Below are 22565 nucleotides of genomic sequence, written 5' to 3'. Positions count from 1 at the left end.
ACTGGATTTTCATAGTTTAAAAAATGTCAACGGGGATCCCACTGTGTTTTTTATATTTTTTTTTACAAATGCATTTCTCGTTCAGTCACAGAGGCAACATAAGCATGCGCTCGAACAGCGATAAGATAAGCAAGGAACTTCAATGCATTGACACTGCCCCAAGATAACACAACGTTCACTGACCTTCCTGGTCGAGTCAATGGGTATTAGTATTTTGCGTTTACATGTATGCATAACCGGGGCTTTTGTAACGCCCCATTCCGCATTCCTAGTATTATCTCGCTCGAAAAACGTCGAAGCCCCATGTGTATTTAAATAATGGGGGTTTGTATGTGTACATGCAATGTGTATGTACAAATTTGTATGTGTACATACAAATTTGTATGTACACATTTGTTCCTTTTTTTATACCTTGCAATTTTGGTTGTATAACCCCCCCCCCTCCCCCCCCACTATGTAATGCCCTGACAGGCCTTTAGGGTACTGAAATAACAAAATAAATAAATAAATAAATAAATAAATAACGCTTTGAAGCTGCACTTACGTTATGACGCGCGCTGTAGTCGAGGGCTACGGAATAATTTAGACCATTTGGAAATATTTAACGAAGATTCATGTCTAGCTATAAGTCCTAGTTGATCCCAACTCCATGCCCGGTCATTAGTGTGGAACGAAGCCGTTTCAAGAGCAGTTCATAGTGACAGACACAGAGGCGTCTGCTGCCTAGAGAAGTAGTTAAGATCGGCGGAGATGCTTTCTTTGAGCACGAGAACACGGGTTTAATCGCGGCTGCGTGCGGCGACCGTACTTCTGATGGAGGCGAAAGACTACAACGTCCGTGTGTCTAGAGTTCGGCGCGGTTTAAAGATTCCCATAATATAATCCGGAGTCCCTCCCTACGGCGCGCCTCGTAGTCCGAAGGGGGGGGGGGTTCGGAAAGTAAAACACCCAAAATTCAGTTTCTTTTTAATGCTTTCCTTGTAGGACTGTCAGCAAAGTGAACCTTGAACCTCTTCAGAGGATATGTGAAAAAGGATCACGCAACGTGTTTTGATTAGTCAGCACTTCAAGGTATGGCTACATTTTACTTTGTGACGACTGAATTTTTTTAAGATTCTAAATATAAACTATACGACGACGTTGTTCGTACACCTGCAGCCCCGTCTGAATAATAATTGACCCCCCCTTCCTCTTCCGGCATGGTTCCCGAGAATAACTGCGGGAAAATCATATACTAGATGTATGTTGTGATATGCAGGCAACCATGCAGCAAAATCAGTACAGCTCAGTAAGGAAAAAAAAGAAAACACCACCAAGATACCAGGCCACATCTAGCACTTAACCGTCAGTAGATGGATGCGTCACGCCAAAGGCGCTACGGTCAACGCCTTGGAGCCGCCTAGAGGCTTAAACAGCTGTTCAATAACCCACCCCGCCTCGACTACAACGCGTATATGGTGAAAGCAGCCATGCACGAACTCTCGCCCCCAGGTAGGCTACCAAATACGAAGAGGCACACCCATGTTTACACCGGTCATTACCAGCATTAGCGCGCCGTTTCTCTGGAAATAAACGCGCACTCGATCGCACGGTGCAATCAATACAGTCATGTGTTCTCCGCGCTTTCTCGGCGCGAAAGCAGAACCACTTAAACAACTACGAAAGCGACGCAGGTGTATATCAGCAAGTGGAAAGGCGCCAGTAGGAAAAACTTTCGCCGGAGCTGCGCTTCACTCGCTAATAGGCGTTCGCATGGAGGCTGGTGTGGACACGCAAAGAAAATAAATCGACTCGGCCGGACAATCCGACAAGTACGTGCCTAGCTCCGAGCGCGTCGATGCAATCGCAGTGGGCGCTGCCAGGATGCTCACATAAGAAGCGTCATCATCCTCTCCTCGGCGACTGACCTACTTTCTTCGAGACGGGGCGTCGGCATTCCGGGCAGCAGTTACCCCCAGTGCAGACACCGAAGCCCCTAATCGGGACCCGCTAATACCGGCTCCCGCAGACCTATACAGGACCCCGAGGCTGCCACACTCGTATGCGCAATCTGAATGCCGCGAAAACCATGCGACTTATCCACCACAAGCACTCTCCCCCTTTCTTCCGGCCATCTTTCTGGCTACTTAGGCTCGCCTCCTTTGAACCAAGCCTGCTAAGAGAGATTGCAATCTTTTCCCTCTTTCTCTCTCTGATTTATGCGTCCTGGTGTCGCCATGTGACTTGCCTTTTCGTTACCTGGTTTTTGCTCGACAACGTGCTCCGTCTTGACCCCGCAGTTGTCAAATATCTCTCTGACTACTGTATACGCTCTACGTTTCTCGGCCACACTTTCCTTCCTTCGGTTGGCTGAAAGCGCGCTGCGGCGTATCGTCGTAATCTGGAACAGCGCTGTAATGGATGAAACGTCGCACAACGTCGCGCCTTCAGCCGGGAGATTTCCACGTACCGACGACATCGGTAACCTCTTGTCCTCCGACCGAAGGTGAGGGACGTGTCACCGTCTCTTTTCTTTCTGTGGAACTTAACGAAGCTCGGGAACATTGGGTTCCCGAGCATTTGGTTCGAGGACATTGTCAAGCTAGCTAGAGCTTTAATTACCGAGTCCACTGCTCCTTGTAATGGAAATAAATTAATTGAAATTGAAGCTGAAATATAGGCACTTTGAGCGGGAATTCGGCGATATCAAATTGGCTTCGTAGAAGGCCTTTTGATACCGGTGGCACCCAGCTTCGAAGGCCTGCATTGCCGCCCCTCAGCAAAGCACATTGAAATATGGGACTACAATAAAATATCTGAGAATTCCTTGCATCAATTTTCTTTTTCTATTTCGCAGTTGACGTAAGGAGCAAATCTTTAGCCGCTGTAGTCACTTGCCGGGAAAATCGAAGTATAGAGCTGTGATGTTAGATTTGTTCGATGTAGACACTCCTGTAGCTGGTATCTCAGTTCGAATTGACATTTAAGCCACTGTTGTAGATGGAAAACGCACCATTTGCTTCTTTGAGACCGACGTAATGATCACCGTAGTACCCCCAACAATGGTGAAATTTCATTTCCCTCTTATTCGTTCAGCTCATCGCCCTTACAGCTACTGGCCATACCGTCGCTGGTCCACCCGGTTTAAGGGACAGAAAATGAGGATAACAGGGCTTAATGGTTTCGCTCACGCATCACCCGCCCCGCATGAGCGCTTTTCGTCAGTGGCCGCCAACCGCAGTGGGGGCAACGAACGCCCTTGAGAGGCCGTCAGGCGAGAGCGCGCTCTCCCCTCTCCCTTGGCAAGCACGTCGCGACCAGGGCGCGCATTCGGCGCATGCACGTTCGCGTCGTCGACAGGGCAGCCCGCACGGGAGCTGACTCTACTACGGTCGGGCCCGATCAAGGTCAGACACTTCGGCCTTCCGTTACAGGGCGGCGTCACCGGTAAAGCACGCTATTAGTGGAGGCCGGTAAAGCCACGAAACTTTGCTAAATGGTTTATAAAATAGCGGCACAAAACTGAAGGCTAGAACACTGCTACCACCGTGGAATCAAAATTTCAGTTGTTCTAAAAGCACCACGTGGATATTGCTGAGCTTGGAGCAGAAGTATATGCAGGTAAACCTATATATAACGAGGTTGACGAAAATTCCCAATTTTTTGTTCCATGCAGATTTTCGTTACATGCAGGTCTCGAGTTAAGTCTCGGGGGAATGAAGCAGAAACGAAACCGAAATGCTACACATAAGTGATGGGGAACTCAACCTTAAATGATTTATTTCAGAGTGAAAAACTGCATGATTTGCATCTGCTGCTTTCCAACAAACTAAGTCACTACTCGGCACTCCAAAGAAACAGCGTCACTTGCCTCCGTATGCACAAGCGTAGCTTAAGTTCCACTTTTGCCTTTTGACACTTTTCAGTGCCTTAATTTAACCCTTAATTCAGTGCCTTAATTTAATTTAATTTTCAGGGACCAAATTTACGCTGAAAAGGCGCCTTTCGCAAACTTAATGCACATGACGTTCATACGGTTCGTCCTCGTGCTTTGTTGGCGTTCAGAGCTGAAACTTTTTCTCACTTATCTTGTGTTTGCTTTATCAGGCTTCGCACTTTCAAAAGCTATAAATCGAGCGAAGCCTTCCGGGACACTGAACCTAGTATGTTATCTGTCGAAAGAGTGAAGGGCGCTGGTGCCACATTCACACGCTCGAAGGGCTTTGATGCTCGATTGCACTGAACATTTCGTGGTGTGCAATGTAGCGAGTATTGGTTGAGTATGGAGATAAAGCGCCGTCATAGCTGCAGTGTGGTCATTTGTAAAAACGCACTAGTGCGGATTGTTGGTACAAGCTTGTATGAAACAACAGTACAGAATAAGAGATTTTCAACTTGGTTTGGGGGCGAAGCCCCTCAGGGGCTGGGGCTGTTGGCGTCTCCTGCCGTCGTCGTCGTAATCGTCGCTCATCTCATGTAGTCACGGCACTAAAACACCATGAAACTCGTTTACGCCTTGCGCTAGAACGTAACGCGTACTAAAAAAACATCGGGCCACTCGTTTACCCCTCGCGCTAGAGAGCTTCATGCTTCAAAGACAAGAGACTTTTACAGCAAAGCTGTATACCTGTACCCCCTAACGGTTTCATCTCCGTTGGCAAAAACGCCATGGCACCAAGAATACACTTATACACTGCATGTTTCGTCCGTCACCAGGATTCACGTTAGGGGAGATGTCCCGAAAATTTTTCGCATCTTTATCTCCTCCTTTCCTCTGTTTGTGTTACGTTCCGAGGGTGTATAATGCATTTCGGCACGGCGAAATAAAGTCGTTGTTAGTAAGCGCCTAGTCTTGTCCCTTCTGTCGCGTTTAAGCGCAGTTGCTTATATCACGTCTTTTGTAAGTCGCTCCTATAATGAGGTTACTGATGTCCCTCCGATGTTACAACATGCAAGTATTTTTGAATCTCACGCACTGATAGCAACTTTTTGAGGGAAAACGGGATCATGTTTCCGTACTCGAAATTGCTGGTCTTTATGGGTATCGTTATGTAATTAAACCGATATAATATTCGGCGCCTGCGTTGGTTGTTCAGATAGGGTATCCTGCTCCCTTGTTTATTTCGAGATGTTACAGTTATGACACCTCCTGCCATTAAAAAAAAATACCTTTTTAAGGCTAAAGCCTCAAATCTCCATGTTTCAAGATCGTGTTGTGAGGTACAGCAATTAGCTACAAAAAGCATTGTGAGATACATAAATTCGGAGCGCGCACCGGGAAATGGAAACAGCGGCGCCGGAGGTGGCTGCTGAGAAAGGGCGACGGACCGTGCAGAGCTTTCTGGGTGCGCATCATATTCGTCTCCGCGTGAGTTCAGAGCTTAATTTCCACATCGTGACCGGGTAGGACCGAAAAACTACGTCACAGCGGAAGAGCACATACAAGCTCGAAATGCAGCTCCTGAGTCGTAACCACCGTCAGGAGAAAGCGGCCATGGGTGAAGCAGCGGCGCGGCCCGACAGGAGTAAGATGAAAATTCAAGAGAAATTTCAACAGCAGACCAACAGAGTCAAACTAGGCTTTCGCCTACACATCGTTCGGAAGTTGTAAACATCCCTCGTAATTCGTTGTGACGTTCCTAAGCCTACAGGCCCCGGCACGAGATGGCAGGCCTCATTTGCACCCATAGACCCAATTAGTTTGACAGTTCATTGATGGAGGGCATGTCAATCGGCAAATTTATTGCGGTGCTCGTTTTTTATGGCCCTGTTTATTGCATTCCGCAATTAGTGATGATGGTATGTACGCAAAACGCAACACAGAACGTGCTATATGCTTCATGGGACAGTACGTAGTGATGTTAGCAAACATCAGTACTCCTTCGTGTTGTGTCCTTTTACAGTCCCTGTCTATTCTTTTCGCTCAACTATTCAGAACCATGGAATACCAACCAGGATAATCGATCACGTTGTTAGCAAACAGTACAATGCTGCATGACGCGTACGAGCGACATTCATGGAATTTCTCGGAAATCAGAAATACGACCCCGCGGCCCCGAATATCAAAGCCGTGACCATGTGAGTAGCAGAACAACACAGCGTTGTTTTCATTGCTTTTAGGTCTTTGTGAGATTATGTCGCATGTGCGCGTGCGTGTGGGGGAGGGCTGGAGGAGGAGACTTCGCAATAGGCACTTATATAGATTCGCGCGGTATACGACTATAGGCTCACGTCGCATCCCGAGACATCAATGCAGTAACCGAATGCCAGGGTTAAAAGGACAGTGCAGAGAGTCGTCTAAACCACACGCCTTCTTACTCCCACCGTCCATATGGAAAAGCGGACAAGTACCCGCGAATTGTGTTCTCAATCGACGCACATGACCGCTTCTTTGGCGACCGTCAAGTTTACGTCGTGCAGCCGGCTCGGTCCTAGGGCCGACAGTGCTAGCCGGGAATGCCCGCGCTAATGGCTGCCACCGCGGGTCGTACACGTGGACACAATGCTCGTATTATAACAGCTCCAGAAGAAGCCGTTGGTAGGAGGGCCTCTCCGCGGCGCCAAAATGGGTCAGCGTTGCAGCAGAGGCTGCGTCATCCCGCCGTCATCGCTGCAGAACCCCGCTGGGACGGGCGTGACGCTGCTGCCGCTGCTATTGCTGATCGCCGCGTCGACCGGTCCTTCGCACGTGTATGTGTGTGCGTGCACGCAGTTGTGCATTCGAACGTGACCTGCAGTCGGTGTGTGTATGTGCGTGCGTGCGCGTACGAACGAGTGTGCTTTTCGCGGACTACGTCGTGACTGCATTCGCGCGCGGTCCGCCCCGTCGCCACGGACTGTCCCTTCTGGAAACGGCGAGTCGTCAGCTGAGGGAGGACAAGCAACGCCGACTACGTATGGAGGCCTCACTACTGACGCCCACTAAGAACGCTTCTCTTTGTCGGGCTTTATTACCTTATTTCTGACTTTCAGACAATGACGTTTTGTTAACTTTTGTTTTAAAGATGGCGACTCAAGCTGAGTGCCAGAATCATGACCAAGCATTGAGGCTTTCTCCGTACGTTGGAGGTGTTCGGACGAGCAGCGGACGCCTGCGCCGGCGCGACACCAATCGACGTGCTTTCTTGCTGCCTCCTGATTATCGCCGCGCAATACCGTGTGTGCGTGCGCCCAAAATGTGCAAATAATTGCTGTTCTCACTATTAGCATAACGTACGAGGCCACACCAGGTAATGATATTTAGTACCAGTCAGTGGGTACTCTTGAAGAGCTAAAGCAACAGAAACAAGTGCCAACGCGATTTGTAACTACATAATCAATGGAACAATAGAAAGCCAGTAATTTTTTGACACACGAAAATTACGATGAAGATAACAATTTGATCAAGTTCAGGGTGCAAAAATTCCATTTATTACTAATGGTCACAAACCGGAAGTTAGGATGAACAGTCAACGTTTTGCTCCATCAAGAAAAGAGAAACTTCTGGACGCAAAAATCATATGATTTCTAACCCCGTGCATCCGCAAGTGTACCAGTTTAATTGCGAAAGATGCGCGGCTTCAATCACATAAAATAATTCCCATGGCAATACTCCAAAACAATATTCATTTGGAGTTGGGGTAACGCAAACGCTTTCTAGATGGAGAAGAAAAGCGAAAACGACTTTTTGTCGATATTTCGGCGCACGTTAAACATCCCCAGGTGGACAAAATTACTTCGGAACCCCTCACTACGGCGCGCCTCATAGCGCAGGCGAATCTTAGGCGAGCTAAACAGGCCAATATGTTTTTAGCAAAACAGAGTACAAATAAAAGGAGGGCAAACAGACAGCGAGTCACATTAGTTTGGCCTGGACATCACTTCAAATAATTCGAAGCTTACAAGCATGAGATTATTTAAAGTAATGTCCACGCTGATACACGTTTCAGTAATACTGCAAAACAGGCATCCCTTAAGACCAAAAAGCATTGTAGCAGGTAGCAGTTTTCCGAGATCATTTTCTTTTTTATCCGAAGGAATCGGAAGGGCCCTAACTATACCCCATGTATAGAGTGCGGTGCGGCGGCACTGCCCAGACCGGCAAAAAGAAAGAAAACTGGAACCAGCGGAACGGCCACGCCTTGGCAGCCGCCTCTGTTGGGCGTAACGCAGCCGCCGACTGTCGGCCCGTTAATGTGAGAATCGATCAGCGGTTCCTCCGGTCATTTCTTGCGTTGCACGCGCACGCGCTGAGTCAAGAAACCACGTGCCAAGGTCGCAATCGCCGTCTTTATTGTGGCTGCAGTCGGCGCTAAGTTATCGGCCGCTGATCAATCCGCGAGCCAATGTGCGGCTCCCTTTCCAAGAGCAACGACGGCCTGTGACGCCGAACAAATTGCCGTCTGCACGATATGGCTTATTGCGCCAGCCACGCGAAACAACTCGGTAGAAAAATGTCAGCGCGAGAACCCACACTGGAGCCTTGTCGCACCGTGGCGTATGAACCCTCGTTATAGCAAAATCGCTGTATTAAAAATTTTGCTTCAACCTAAGTGTTGCACCCTTCCCCCTGCGGTGCACTGAGAATAACTCACCTCCGCTTTTAACAAAATATCGCTTAGAACGAATATACCTTATCGTCTCGAGGACTTTGTTATTACAAGGGGTTATTATGTATATTCGCCATCATTGTAAAAAACGGATGAAGCGAATAAATATGCCGGTTAAGCGAAGCGTTTATACCAGCCACCCAAGGCGTATACCGTTGGCAGATTATACGGGTATCGTCCATACATGCACGCGGAGTCGCGGTGCAGCTGGCATTATACAAACAAAGTAACGGTTGCGGATTGCTGTGTTCAGCTTCCTCAAGTACGCAGCACCAAAAGCCTATATATATTGTAACGCCTCGTAGACCTTGATTTTTCAGCGCGAAATGACCACCCATAAACGTGTTTGCTCCGGGAGGACCCATGACTGCCGCAGACGCCTAGGTTTCAAAATCATATTTAATCAAGCCAGAGTTTGCGAATGGTATGCCTATGTAGTTTATCGCACATTTCAATACACGCACAAAAAAAGTAAAATTGTACAAAATTTCTGTGACGTGTTTCGGTGATTCAAGCAGGTCGGCCGGTGTTGCGTCTCTGTTTTTCCCCTATTCGAACCTTGCAGACGATTTTCGAAGCACCACTGCGAACCTGAAGAACCATGTGCGTGCGTACCCGCATCAAGCAAAAGATGTCCGCAATCACCTATCTAATACCCCGGTCACACGGGCACTTTCAATCGCGATCGAGCCCGATCCTACTCGAACTCAATCCTGGTTTCTCAAGCGCGATCAGACGAAAGCGGTGGTACTCTCGTCCCCGTTGACTAATGACACAGAAGTTGACAACTTCAACTAACGCTAGAAATTGTATCAAATAACTTGACCCAAATAAGCGTGCGGTAACATTTTCATAGTTACGTATACCTACGACCACGCAAAGTTACCAGACGCCGGACGCAAAGTACATTTTTGGCGCCGTCTGGCGTACGTGAGTGGAACCGGTGCAACTCTTCAGCCGGGATTGGAATGTGCCGTCGGTGCCGTGAAGCAGCGGCGGTGCGTCGCGCGCGCTCGAAAAGTCAATCGCGCTTCGCTTCAATCCCGATTGAAAGTGCCCGTGTGACAGGGGTATTACAAATTTTAAATGCAATGGAGAAAGTTAACCGAATTAACGAAAAGTGTTAAGTAATTTACGAGCACACGTCCGTGCATAATTGCCAAGGCCCGTCGATTTCCTTCGCTTCGTCGAAACTTAGTTGAGCAGAAGCACAATCGGCCGTCCCTGTAATTTGGCTCCATTGTGAATTGAACGGGAGTTACTGCAGGAAGAGAAAGGGTAAGTATAAAGGCGCTGGGAGCCTTTCACCCGCGAGACAGACAGCTTGAAGAAAGGGCTCTAACGAAGCAGAAACGAACAAGCATGACGGAGGAATAGAGTCCCACACGGCGTGCACGAACCCAACGTCAGCCTTGTACGCCTATTGTAAAAATGCAAGAATATCGGAGCTACGAAATGGAGGAGGAGCCCCTCCTTCAAGAGCGAACCCGCCACGACCAATACTGTCCGTTACACTTGACACCCTTTTTTCTCACTTGTACTTTTCACTTCGTTTATGGAAATCAGAGCCGCGGAAACTCGGAGAGATGTCCGTCAAGCCGACGCGCGCGGATTCTGGCAGTCCGGCGCACAATGAGGTATAATCTCTCTCGGCGGACGCAGGTCTCAAACACAATGCAACAGCAAAAACAAAAAGAACTACGCGAAAGTCCAGATCCCCGGTGCGATACTGTCTTCGGTGCCGGGTCGGCCACGGTGGGCGCGGCGTCCGGCCATAGTCGACCCTCCGTGGCCGAGGAGACACGCGTCGTTCGGGCCAGGCAGGAGGTGTGTAGCCCACGCCGCCGCCGCCCACTCGACATCGTGGCGCGAGCACGCGGCCCTGCCCGAGTTTCCTGCCGCGTGCGAACGTTACTCACGTCAGCGACCCTTCGGCGGCGCGCCGCCGAACAATACGGCACAACCCCCCAAGGCTGCCCATCCGCAGAGGCGGACGCAATCTTTGACAAGCAACGCGGAGAGCGCGCGCGAACCCGTTCTGAGCGAAAAGAAGCAAGAACGACGGCAATCAGCTCGCGGGGAAGAGAAGCGACTGACAACGAGAGCGAACCGAGATATCGCTCCGGACAGGCGAGGTAGTACTACACGGCCACAGACTACGGCAGGCTACGCGGCTGCCAGACGTTTCAAAACTCCGTGCCGCACAAACGGTGAGGAAACCGAGTGCTGTAATCAGGCTCCCGGCAAGTCTAGCGGAAGAATTAAGAGCCTGATCTGCGTGAAATTCCTGGGTGCCACCCGCACAGCTTTGGTGTTTTTTTCCTCGGTAACGGCCACGGAATCGCCGCCGTTTCTGGCCGGTATAATTCAGGCCGATGCACAGCTCGAGACAAATTTGAACGGCAGAAAACATTCGAATCGGCTCCCGGCAGTCATGTAAAGCCGTTAGTTGGCGTACGACCGAGTGAGCCCGCGCACGCGTCAAGAAACACACCCAGACATCGAGCGCCGCGGAATCCTCGGCTCCGGCAATGAGGGTATAACGCCGTCAGAGAGACAATGCGGCGAGCGACAAACAGGGCCGGTTCCACCACCGAGGCATCGTGCGTTCAGTCACAAGGACGCGGCTCTGTTTAAAACGTTTGTTCTCAGCGTCGGAAAACAAACGCAGCGGCCGGGGGTGCGCGTCTTCACGTGTGATTGCTCCGGAACGCAGCGACGGCGATTTACATGACGAGCCATTGTTGCGCGCCTGGCCAGTTTCGAATGGCGAATTCGATGGCTATGACGATAGGGTGCTGAGCGAAGCAGTCGCGCACTGCCGCGTCGATTGCGCTCACGAGTCACTGGGCGCAAACAGAGTCCGCACCGTGTTTCGGGCAAGAGAGTCGCGACCCGAGACGACCGATAGCTGACGCTTTCTTTGTAAACACCTGCTTACGAACACTTTCTTTGAAAAGCTTGAGACAGGATTGCGTGGTTCGTGGGTGCTCTATCGCCGCTTCAATCAAAGCACAAGGAAAATTCCAGATACGCCCAACACGGTTAATGCGTAAGCACACACCACTCCTAGGCCTCTTAAAAAAGTCGGCTTCACCGCCATGCATAAATGCCTTACTAAAAATGCATTTTTTTCGGGGGGGGGGGAGGGGGGGGAGGGGGGGGAGGGGGGCAATATAAGCCGTTTGATACCAGAGCATGGATCTGGGACCTTTTATTATACATCTCTTTAATAATTAAACCACGTGTACCTCAAAATACTACAAGCCGCAGTCATTTAAAGTTGGCTTCACTACTAGGCGGACGTGCATTACTGAAAAGACATTTTTAGCCTCCGTATACCCGGTTTGATATGAAAATATTGGTGCCTTAGGGCCGTTCATTGGTACTATTTTCCTCTGCGGCGAAAGTGTGACTCGTCAAGCGTCACCAACAGCAGCCAGGTTTCTTCGCTGAGTCCCCACAGAAACGCTCACTCATTTAATAAGTGATGCTGTCTCGGGAAGGTACTAATATGCGCGTGAGAATCTTGAAGAATCTTAGAATGGAGGTGCTCCATCGCTAGAATATAAATAATGGTTCTATGAGAATTCGTGCTGGCGTTCACAGGTTCCGCCATGATTACGGTGTCTGAACGTTCGAAAACGTGTTCTTTACTCATCTATTTAGGGGTCATGTGTCGAAGGCCACGTTATCGATAGCATTTTAGATAAACGCATTCAGTCGCTTGCAGCGTTTCCTGCCACGCCAGCTCAATTTGAATCGGAGTAAAAACATCCGCAGAGCTACAAAAGATAGCATTCACGGTGGAATAGCGATTTGAGTCGCTTGGCGTGACATAGGTGGCAATACAAAACATCGCGGCCGGAACAAGGGACAAACGGACGTGACACAAACACTGGATGTGTCTCGTCACGAGTCAGCGCCTGTGTACGACCCGTCAATACCTCGTCTGTTTGTTTATTTGTTATTCACACTTTCATCTTTTGTTTCTTAATCCCTTGACATTATCCAACTTTTGTTTCGGCAACGCAGTTTCCTTTTAGGAATTAAAATAGGGTTTTATGCGCCGAATCTTCATTTAAGCTAGGTTTCGCGCCACAGCACACGAACGTACGCACGCCGAGGGCGCACGATTATTAGGGGCATGCGTAACCACGTGCTACCGCATCAAAGCCCTCTTGCCCGCATTACCATGTATCAAACTACCACTTAAATAAGGTCTCTTACAAATATATGACGCTGGAGCTACACCAAACTGCAAAGGCGACTTGAGCAGGCCGTGCCAGATGCAAGCGTTACTGAAAGCTGGCCCCCACCGGGTCACTACGGCGGCTGTCAGTTTTCGATTTTCCGCTCCGTTCGCATGATCCGTATGTGCATCCCAGTTTCTTTGTTCGATTGTTTATTTCTTGGTTTGTTCGTTTATTTCTAAGAAGGACAAACGAATCGGCTAGCGGCCAAGCCGCAGCGCAGGGTGTAATCTATCCGCCGCATCAAGCCGCGGAAGCGCATGCAGGCTAAACTCAATTTCTTTTACGTCTCGTCTCCGTGTGACGGCGAGAAACGCGAAGCCCGCAATCACAGTCGAGTGCAGCAACAGAGATTGACACCTTTCCGTGTGAGCCGACCAAGTGTCCGTGCCCGGCTGAACGCAGTCCCCACTCGCGCCACACGCAAGCACACGTGCCGGGGAAGCTCAGGCGCGTGACCAGTCCACGCGTGAGTCTGGTCTTGCCACGGTGTGTCGCACCGAAAACAGGGGAAGCCCCCCCAAACGCTGCCCTCAATCGCCGGAGATGTCCGACTGCGTAGAACATTCGGTGAAGGCGCGCGCTATAGCGCCGCGCCCATTGTAGGCGTCCTCTGGGGCACAAATTGTGCACTATGGGTTGCCTTCGAAACGCGGGAGCAAGAGTTTGTTGGCAGGTGATCCCGCTTCTTGATCACAGAGAATATAAACGTGTTACAATGTGCCGATTATGTCGGAATACAGCATAATGGCGAAAAGGCGACGATGTGGAAGCAAATTACTCAACCTAGGGTTGACTGAATAAGAAGGAAGAGGAAAAATGAACGTTTATTCGAGCAAAGCGGAAGCAACAACAAAAAACAAAAGAAATGATGTAATCCCGCACTAAAGCGTAAGACTTGAAGGTATTCAAGCTGTACGCAACCCTTCACGACCATCACGAAGGTTTAAGTCCACGATTGCAGCCCATTTGCTTCTTCACTGCCACAACGACCTTCACTCCATCATTGTTGCTATGCGTGTGAGCTTCCTTCGCTTTTTGTTTTTTTGAAGTGATAATCATTGGGCATCACCCTGGAGGTGATGACGTACGCTATGACATGTCTTTCTCGTTTCGAGTAAGTGTTGCCACGATTAGGGCAAATGCTGGATTGGATTGGAAAACGTCTATAAAGCATAAAAGTGGGTGGCTTTCTTAGTCCAAATAGCCGCGAGCTAGCGCAGCAGCTTGGGCGCGAGCGATGAGGCGTTGTCGCACGGCAAATGCTGGAGCATTTTTTGTGTGTGTGTGAATCTCGGCCAACGTACCTAAGTGGTGGTGCGCGGCATTGTCTTTGTATTTTAAACTGCGGACACGAAAAATGACGATTTGCTAAACCGCTTCGCTGTTAAAAGAAGAAGTCGTCATGAAATGCGACTAATACCTGTACTACACGAGCGTTTGAAAGGACATTTCAGTCAAATGACCTTCGAAGTTTCAAATGCCATTCGAACTGGAAGGAGTTTCGCCGATCTACACGACAATTCTCAAAGGCAGTTGAAAGTTGCCGCATTCACCCGCCATGTTTAGGTGTCGCCACTGCTGCCCTGTTTTGTTTAGACAAAAATTTATATTTAGAAAAATTTAAATTTATATTTATATTTAGAAGTGAGCTAAAGAAAAAGTTATTAGGGATGAATTTGATAACAATCTACAAGCGCGCACAAAACATGCGCTGACAGACAGAATGTTTTTTTCTTTTTTTCGAAGCGCCGGTGTTGAGAGTAGCAAGTTACCTAGCGATCGTAGAGCGAATGACAGACAAGAGAAACAAGTGAGAAGTTATGAAGATTGTGCTCTTTAAACCCATATTTATACTTGTAAATAATTGTTTCTGTAATTATGGTATGCACAAAGTGGTCCCGAGAGTACGACCATTCGCGTTTCAAAGGCGTTTGAGAACCTCAAAGGTCGTTGGTGGTGCGCCTTTGACTCAAATGGCATTTCAACCGAAGGCCTTTGAAAAACGTCGTGTAGCAGCTCAAAGGTGTCATTTGAGTTAAATGACATTCGACTCAAAGGCCTTCGAAACGCTCGTGTAGCACGGGTATAATAAGTATAGTCCGGCCATTTACTTGCCAATACTTCAAGTGACGGAAGTGAAGCTTCGGCTGAGGAAGAATGCGAAGAACTCTCAATTTGCGTCTCAAAGGCTCCTCGACACGCCGGTGTCGGGGACGTTGCACGTTTCAAAAGATGATGAAAACATGCGACTTGTAGACGGAGCACAGCTACCTGAAGAACTCTGATGCCGCCATTAGGAGCCGTTTTCAAATATACTGTGCGTCGTTCCGCGGTGCGCCTTGCTTACTTTATGGACCGGAAGATTAAAGCAAGGTATTCTTTGAGTTAATCTGTACTGAAGTAACGCGAGATTATGAAAAAGGTGTTTTAACTTTTCGTCGTTCAACAATGTGATGAGCGCATGGCAGACGCTAGTGGAAGCACAGCCTCATTTGCCAGTGAAAACAAAAATACTAGCGAACCGTTCGAATTAACGTCACGGCCGCGGCAGAGGGGGCGTAGAGGCCGGACCCGAACACAAAGGAATATTCCCCAGTGGGGTCCAAGGCGTGAATCGACATTTGGCGCGGCCCGTTTATAGTCCGCACAGGTCGAGTGGCCGCCGCGTCTACGCAAACACGCGCCTTCCAGAAGCCGGATCACAGAAGTCGAAGCGAAAAAATAAGAAATGGGGGTGGGCAACTCGAAATAAATGGCAACCGCGTGGCATGAGGTGCTGGCTACAGCGATTCCAGGGGAGAGCAAACTCCAAAGCGCAGTCCCCGCACAAGTTCAAGGGAGCACAGCAGAGAGCCACACAGGGGAGGCCGGCAGCAGGGATCTCCAGCTCGACGTCCATATCTGGGCCATTCCGCATGGTCCCCGCATCGCCACACCGCTGACAGAAGCAGCAAAGCCAACGCCACCCGGGTGGCAAGGCCTCAACGTCGTTACACCAGGTGGGGGCTGCGGGCTTGATTGTCAGAGGCGATGAAGCGCGTCACCAACTGGGGTGTGAGGTAGTCGGCCGTTTCGGACGGTGCCACGGGGCAGCGAAGAAGAGGAAAGAATACCGGGGTCTTTGTTTTGGGTGGGGGGTGCCCAGCAAAACAAAGCGACCGACAAACGCCTTGCTGACCGCGCGAGTGATAGCGCGAATCAGGCGGCCCAACGAAATGACCGGCGCGCGCGGGCGGCGCACGCATCCAGGGCACGGCTTCGGAGGTGGGGCACCAGCGCGAGTCTTTAGATGAGAAGAGAAGAGCCATTCTGCGCGCCTGTTGGCGTCGTCACCCGCGCTGTGTTGTTCGATGCCGAATTTCGGGCGCCAAGAAAGCCGCCCATCCATTACTGCAAGCCTCGTGTAGCCTTCGCCGCTCTCCGGTCACCGCGACGGCGCTGCCGGCTGAGAGGACACGGCCGGCGTCGATGCTTCCAGGGACGGTGAGGCGGGCACCTGGCTAATCCGAAATCGGGGCTCTTCGCTGCTCTTTTAGCCTTTGTTTCGACGCCTAAGCACTGTTATCTGCCGAAGTCCATCCTCCTTTCTTCGCGGGGCGCGCAGGAAGGAGTTGACTTGTGTCATTCGTGGTGTTCGCGGTTTGTGTATGCGAACTGTGAATGTCGATGGGAGTGCGGCGCCATTGCGCGTCCACATTCCGGAGCAGTATAAAACCGGAAGTGTGTTCCAGGAAAAGCGCTATTAAAGGTCAGCAAATAAAAACATATGTGTTTGCTGGAGTGGCTGGCTTAATTCTTTAAACAAGTGATGCCTGAGGAGATGAAAAAATCGACACGACACGTAGGGGTTTAACATCTCCGAGGTTTCTTATTAGTTGCTCTGTCATCTGAGGTGGCCAAAAATGTCGACGCCGCACAAAATGTTGGTTCATATAGTGTTGTGGCAAAGTAAGCATGCTGAGTTCTCTCCTTGGTGTACCTGAGCTCTTAAGAAACAGATTTTTGTGCAAGTAATGATTTGGATATGATACCAAGCACAAGTTGCGACAACTTAATAAAAAATATTAATAATATAGTCAGCCGTTTCAAACGTTTCACGCCTAACTAATAGCTCCATGTCATTCATGCCAAATAACGGTGAAGTGTGAATAGAATATGGACGTCACCTGTTACATATTCACTCGCGTGATTCGGCAGAGAACAATAAGAGGCGCCGTTACGTTTAAGCTAACGAATCCAAAAATTGGATAGTGTGTGATGGAAGTACAGTCACGGATAGATGAAACGCGAACACGGAAATATGAACCAGACCACCCAAAATCGAATAATTCGGTTTGTGGAGATCACATAATGAAGCGGCTGTGTTGTATGTGGAAAGTCGCGTTTTCAAAATTTGCCGCTGTTACGGAGTGAGGCGACAATTTGACTCGCATAGAAAGAAATTGCGCTAGTTGTGTATTGCCGTTCATATTTGCGCGTTCGCAATTTCATTTGTGCGAATGCATCATTCCTCCAGAGAAAGACAATTGCAACGTCGATGGTTGACCCGTCTTCTATACACAACTGCTACAAGTACGCGTTCGCTTCCCTACAGGGACCACAAAATACAGGCCCAGTTTATTCAAGAGATGCGACGTCAGCACATCAATCATGTCAATAGTAACTCAATCTTGAAATTTCGGCAACACAAAGAGGAAGACACGTTAAACAGCGGCGACTCATTAGCAGCTTCCTCGCACTGTCCCTGCGACGTCACAGACTGTTGTTAGGTTAAGAGAGGCACCCGTTTTATTTTGTTAAGAAGGTGCGTGTATTTTGTCTTGCGGACCCAAGGAACCGCCAAAATAGATGACGTTTCCAGCGCAACCGGGAGCTTCATCTGGGGCGGTATTCTCGAGTTTTGTCCCTTTTGCGTCCCTTTCAAAAGTGTTCCTTTTGGCGAGCCCTAAACAACCGGAAGTGACGTAACGCAAGCGCGGCAAACCCACTGCCAACCTTCCTCCATGCTGCCCACGTCCACTTCTTAACCGGAAGTACGTCACAATGAAAGGGACGCAAAAGGGACGTTTTCAAAAGGGACAGTTACGAGAATACCGCCCCTGATAACAACAGATTGCCGCATGCCTGCTAGTGGCCCATAGCCGTTAGGGGCCGTGGAAAAAAAAAGACGTATTCAGAAGGTCGTATAATGCCAGGACGAAACTTCTCTAGGTCATATGGTGCAAAATATAAATTGCAGAAACTTCCAATTGCGAACTGCCGAAGCAGAAGCAGCCCTGTTATTATACATCGAGTCCCTTTAAAGTCAGCGTCCCAACTATACCCGAATGTATTGTTTTATTCTGGTGGCACTATGCAGTCTGTTATAGAAGTACGATGGCCTTAGGGCGTTAAATACCTCCATAAGATCCCCTTGTATTCATCCCTGTAAAAAACCAAACCCTTTTAAAGTTGGCTTCACAAAGTAACACAAGTGTATTGCTAAAAAGACAGTATTTTCAGGGGCAATACGAGCATCTGATATACCTCGGTAAGAAACTAGGTATTTCCTTAGTTCTATGCACGAAGCCCCTTTAAAGTCATCTTCACTGCTCAATACAAATGCATTGCTGAAAAAACACCTTTAGGTGCAATATACGCGGTCGTATATGGTAACATCACTACTGAATACAAATGCTTTGCTGAAAAAAAACACCTTTAGGTGCAATATACGCGGTCGTTTATGATAAGATCAAGGCCCGACGGCCTTCTATTATTAGCATTTTCTAATGAAGCGAAATTATGACACATTAAGAATTACAGTCGGACACAAGAATTTCCTTGTTGAGTCCACAATAAAATTTTTGACCATTCACAAAAATAAACGGCGGAGCAGCACCAACACGTGTACGTACCACTTACGGGATTAGGTAGGAATAAATAAAGGCTCCGCGCACCTTGCCGGAAACGCCGGCTCCCTTGCTTGCTAACTTGCTTGCTTGTGCGCTTGCTTGTGCGCTGGCGTGCTCAGTCATATGGGTAGTACTCGCATTTTTTAAGCTCGACGGCTTTCTCGTGACAGGACAACTGTATTTTTATCCCCTACTTTTTTGCCTTTTGCAAGACTGCCTGTCAGCGATCAAACATTCAGGAGAGTCTGACGTTTTTACTAGATGATACCTCTCTCTCTCTCTCTCTCTCTCTCTCTCTCTCTCTCTCTCTCTCTCTCTCTCTCTCTCTCTCTCTCTCTCTCTCTCTCTCTCTCTCTCTCTCTCTCTCTCTCTCTCTCTCTCTCTCTCTCTCTCTCTCTCTCTCTCATATTTAGGCAATCAGAAGCTCCCTCATACTCGTACGCAGTGTGCACAACATGTATACTGTAATCATCAGCGCGCATTGTGGTCGGATAATCGCGAACCGCTGCTGGAGCTACGCGTAAGCGGCGATTACCATTGTGAAGCCGGGATGAAGGGCATTTTGAAAGCGCTGTCGACCCCTTTAGTCACGATTGGGAACAATGTAACTCCGGCAGCAGTGCTGCTGTGTTGAAGACAATTAACAGCTTCTCGGTGCGGCCCCAAGCACAGGGCGCACTCGGAAGGTTATTACACCTTAACCGGCTGGCCAGCCTAGAAAGCAAGAACAATTGTGGCCGCTGTGGCATTCCAACGAAAATTGCCAAGTTGCGTTCTGTCCACCAGAACCCTGTCCCTAGTGTAAGTAGAAGACACGCGCTGCGAAAATTGCTTGACATAAAATACTGTTTGCCTTTGAAGTTGCACCAAGGAAAGGCAAAGGGGAGATTACCGCTACACCTGCGGAATATTATGGTAGCGGGTGGCGACGATCTCCCTTGACGCCCTCTTGAATGGCCCAGCAGGCAAGGCTAAACCTACAGCGCCTGTTAGTGACCTCCCCCCCCCCCAACCCGATCCACCTTTGCCATTTTAACTGAGAGTGCCACCATCCAAAAGTATTCTTGATAGTTCGAGTGGATAAAATAAAGCCTAGTGAAACAGTGGCCTCGTATCTGCTCCTTTCGGTGCAAATGTCGACGAAAGACGATAGTCGACTGGCACCCCTGCCAAGTAAATGCCTCTCTTCTCTTTCCGCTTACCTCTCATGCTGTTTCTCTCCCGTCTCGTTACTCCAAAGATAATACGCTAGAGGTTGCTCAAGTCAAATTAAATTTGCCGCGTTCCACTGCTCCAAGTCGGGTGCCTCGATGCCAGCGCTGCCGTGCAGCGGAGACACGCGTAAATCGAGGCACCCTACTACAACTTTTATAGAACCACGCTGCCCTACTCCACGACCGTTTTCAAGCGGAACGTGGAATCTATCTAGTGGGACCTTTCCTTGCTCTTGCCGTTTGATTTCTTAAATGCCACCAGGAGATGTAGTAGTCCGGGAAACAGCAGGCGATGGTTTTCTGCAGCTGAGGTTGTATTTCATTTGCTATGGCAAAAACTAAGCACCCATAAATTATTTAATAAAGGATCATTGCAAATATTCCCTATGCATTAATTTTATGCCTTATATTTGCGTAAAGTCCCGTTCTTGTTCAACAATGTCGACAAGTATGTGCATTCACACCGGACTTGGACGTTTAGATTTGGCTGTGAGTATATAAGACTATTGACAGACAGACAGACCGACAGACGGACGGACAGACCAAAATTTCTGCGTTTAAGTAGCCCAAGAAAGACTATCATCTTTAAATGTTATAATACATGCTCCGAATTACTGTCGTGTCGAGTTTAATGAAAAGACACGGGCCACACTTTACAGTTCCTACGTAGTAAAGACAGAAGCAACGTTAGCAAAACACTGATGTCATCGTCCAACATAGTCCCCTTGCACGCTACCCTGACTCCCGTAGCATCTGCTCAAGGATTTGTTTTGGATTCGAGCAAAACAGACGCTACTGCGACTTAAAAACACACTGCACAACTTCAAAATGTACCTCTTCCTATGAAACCATATCATAAATCTGAATAAACTCTCATGACTAAACACGCACGAAAGCGTCAGGCCACTCGATACATCTCTGCTTTCGATCGTCGCGCCCACAATTTATGCGGCACAATAACAGCTGCGACGAAAATTAGTACGGATGACTTTTCAGTAATACGCAAATCGCAATCTGAACAGGGATCAGTGAAGCGCGCAAAAGGAGACAACCCCCTCCTCCCGGAAGTAACTGTCCACTGCACGCACAGCAGCGATGGGTTGAAGACGACACGCAGGCGACAACCTTTCGCAGCCGTGCCAAGCCCCGCGCGGATCAATAATTGAAGCTGCGAGCCTCCGGCCAGGCTACCTAAAGGGAGAGAAGGAAGCCGGCCGAGAGGGCGGATTAAGCGACACGGCGGGATCGCGGAATGAGCCGGTTTTATGGCGATCCTCGACAAGATTGCGTAGCGACCTTACCCTCCGTGTCGGTGTTTTAATTGGCCGTTAACGTCCCCCGCGGGAGATTAGATACGCTGCTCACGACGCGCATGGAGGCGCACCATCAACGCAAGGGCAGCTGGGAAGGGGGGGGAGGGGGGGCGTGAATGGTTAAGCAGCGCGACCCGTGAATAAATCAGCGACTCATCGGCCGCGGCCGACAAGCGCAACAGCTGCGCAGGTGCAACACTGCGTAGACGGACAGGCTTCGAGTCTGCCCCTCAGCCCCCCACCCCCTTGTTGCTTCCAAGCGCTAAACTCATCCGCGCCTTTTAAACTGGCAACATTAGAATTGTTTGTCCCGCGACCCGTCTCGTCAGCCGACTAGACTGATCCTGACACGCCATTCCAGCCTCGTGACATCAGAGGCGGTGCGCGTTCGTAAAGGGCAACGGCGTTACGCCGGTGTTTCCAGCGTTTAGGGAAATTAGCGGCAGATGAATTAAGGTTGAGGCTGTAACTGTAACTACCGTTCAAGCGCCGGCGTAGCGCGCGCACTGAACTCGGGCGGAAGCGATTATAAATCGCCCTAGGGGCTGTTTTCTTTACGAGCTTGTTTCGTTTATTGCCCGCTCGTTTCCCGTTTTCCCTGCGCTTTTTTTTAAACCCGGAAAATAATTGCGTTTTCTCCTTTGGGTTCGCTAATGACGCGAATGATTTTGCAGGGACAACATAAAATAGCGATTTTGAAGTTCATACTGCGTAACGAGGTTATTGCCTTTGTGTTATCACGGTGACATAGCGAGGTTAATGCCTTTGTATTAGGACGGCAACGTAACGAGGTTATTGCCTTTTTATTAGAGCGGCAACTTATAGTTTCAAGTAATTGGCCTTGACTATATTCCTCGTTGTCCAGACGTGTAAACACCCGCCGCGGAGGCTCAGTGTCTAAGGCATTGCGCTGCTGAGCACGAGGTCGCGGGTTCGATTCCCGGCCGCGGCGGCCGCTTTTCTGATGGAGGCAAAAAGCAAAAACGCCCCTGTGTACGAGATTTCGGCGCACGATAAAGATCCCCAGGTGGTCAAAATTAATCCGGAGCCCTCCACTTCGGCGCGCCTCGTCGCCTGCGTTGCGTCGGCGCGTTAAACCCCACAATCAATCGAATCAATCAGACGTGTAAACTATCTATATTGGAGCTGTTTGAAAAGCGGCCGACGAAGTGGTCTACTTGGTATTGCACTTAACTTGTCTCCGGATGAGATTTGTTACTCTTTGTCGGCACAACAAATCCAGTGTATAAGTAAACGTCGCTCCGCGACGCTTGTATTAAGCATCTGAAAAATTTCAATAGCTAGGTGTAGCAGGCGCCAAGGA

At 49.2% G+C, this 22565-nt stretch overlaps 1 protein-coding gene across 2 annotated transcripts in view; it reads right to left on the bottom strand.

The window, feature by feature from the left end:
- The window catches only part of Shrm (shroom), a 495848-nt gene that overhangs the window by 274471 nt on the left and 198812 nt on the right, over positions 1–22565 (bottom strand). The window lies entirely within an intron of this gene.

The sequence above is a fragment of the Haemaphysalis longicornis genome, unplaced genomic scaffold (assembly GCF_048455015.1).
Source record: "Haemaphysalis longicornis isolate Haplotype H1 unplaced genomic scaffold, Haemaphysalis longicornis Haplotype H1 scaffold_3, whole genome shotgun sequence".
Classification (NCBI taxonomy): Eukaryota; Metazoa; Arthropoda; class Arachnida; order Ixodida; family Ixodidae; genus Haemaphysalis; species Haemaphysalis longicornis.
This window is presented reverse-complemented; position numbering and strand designations above follow the sequence as displayed.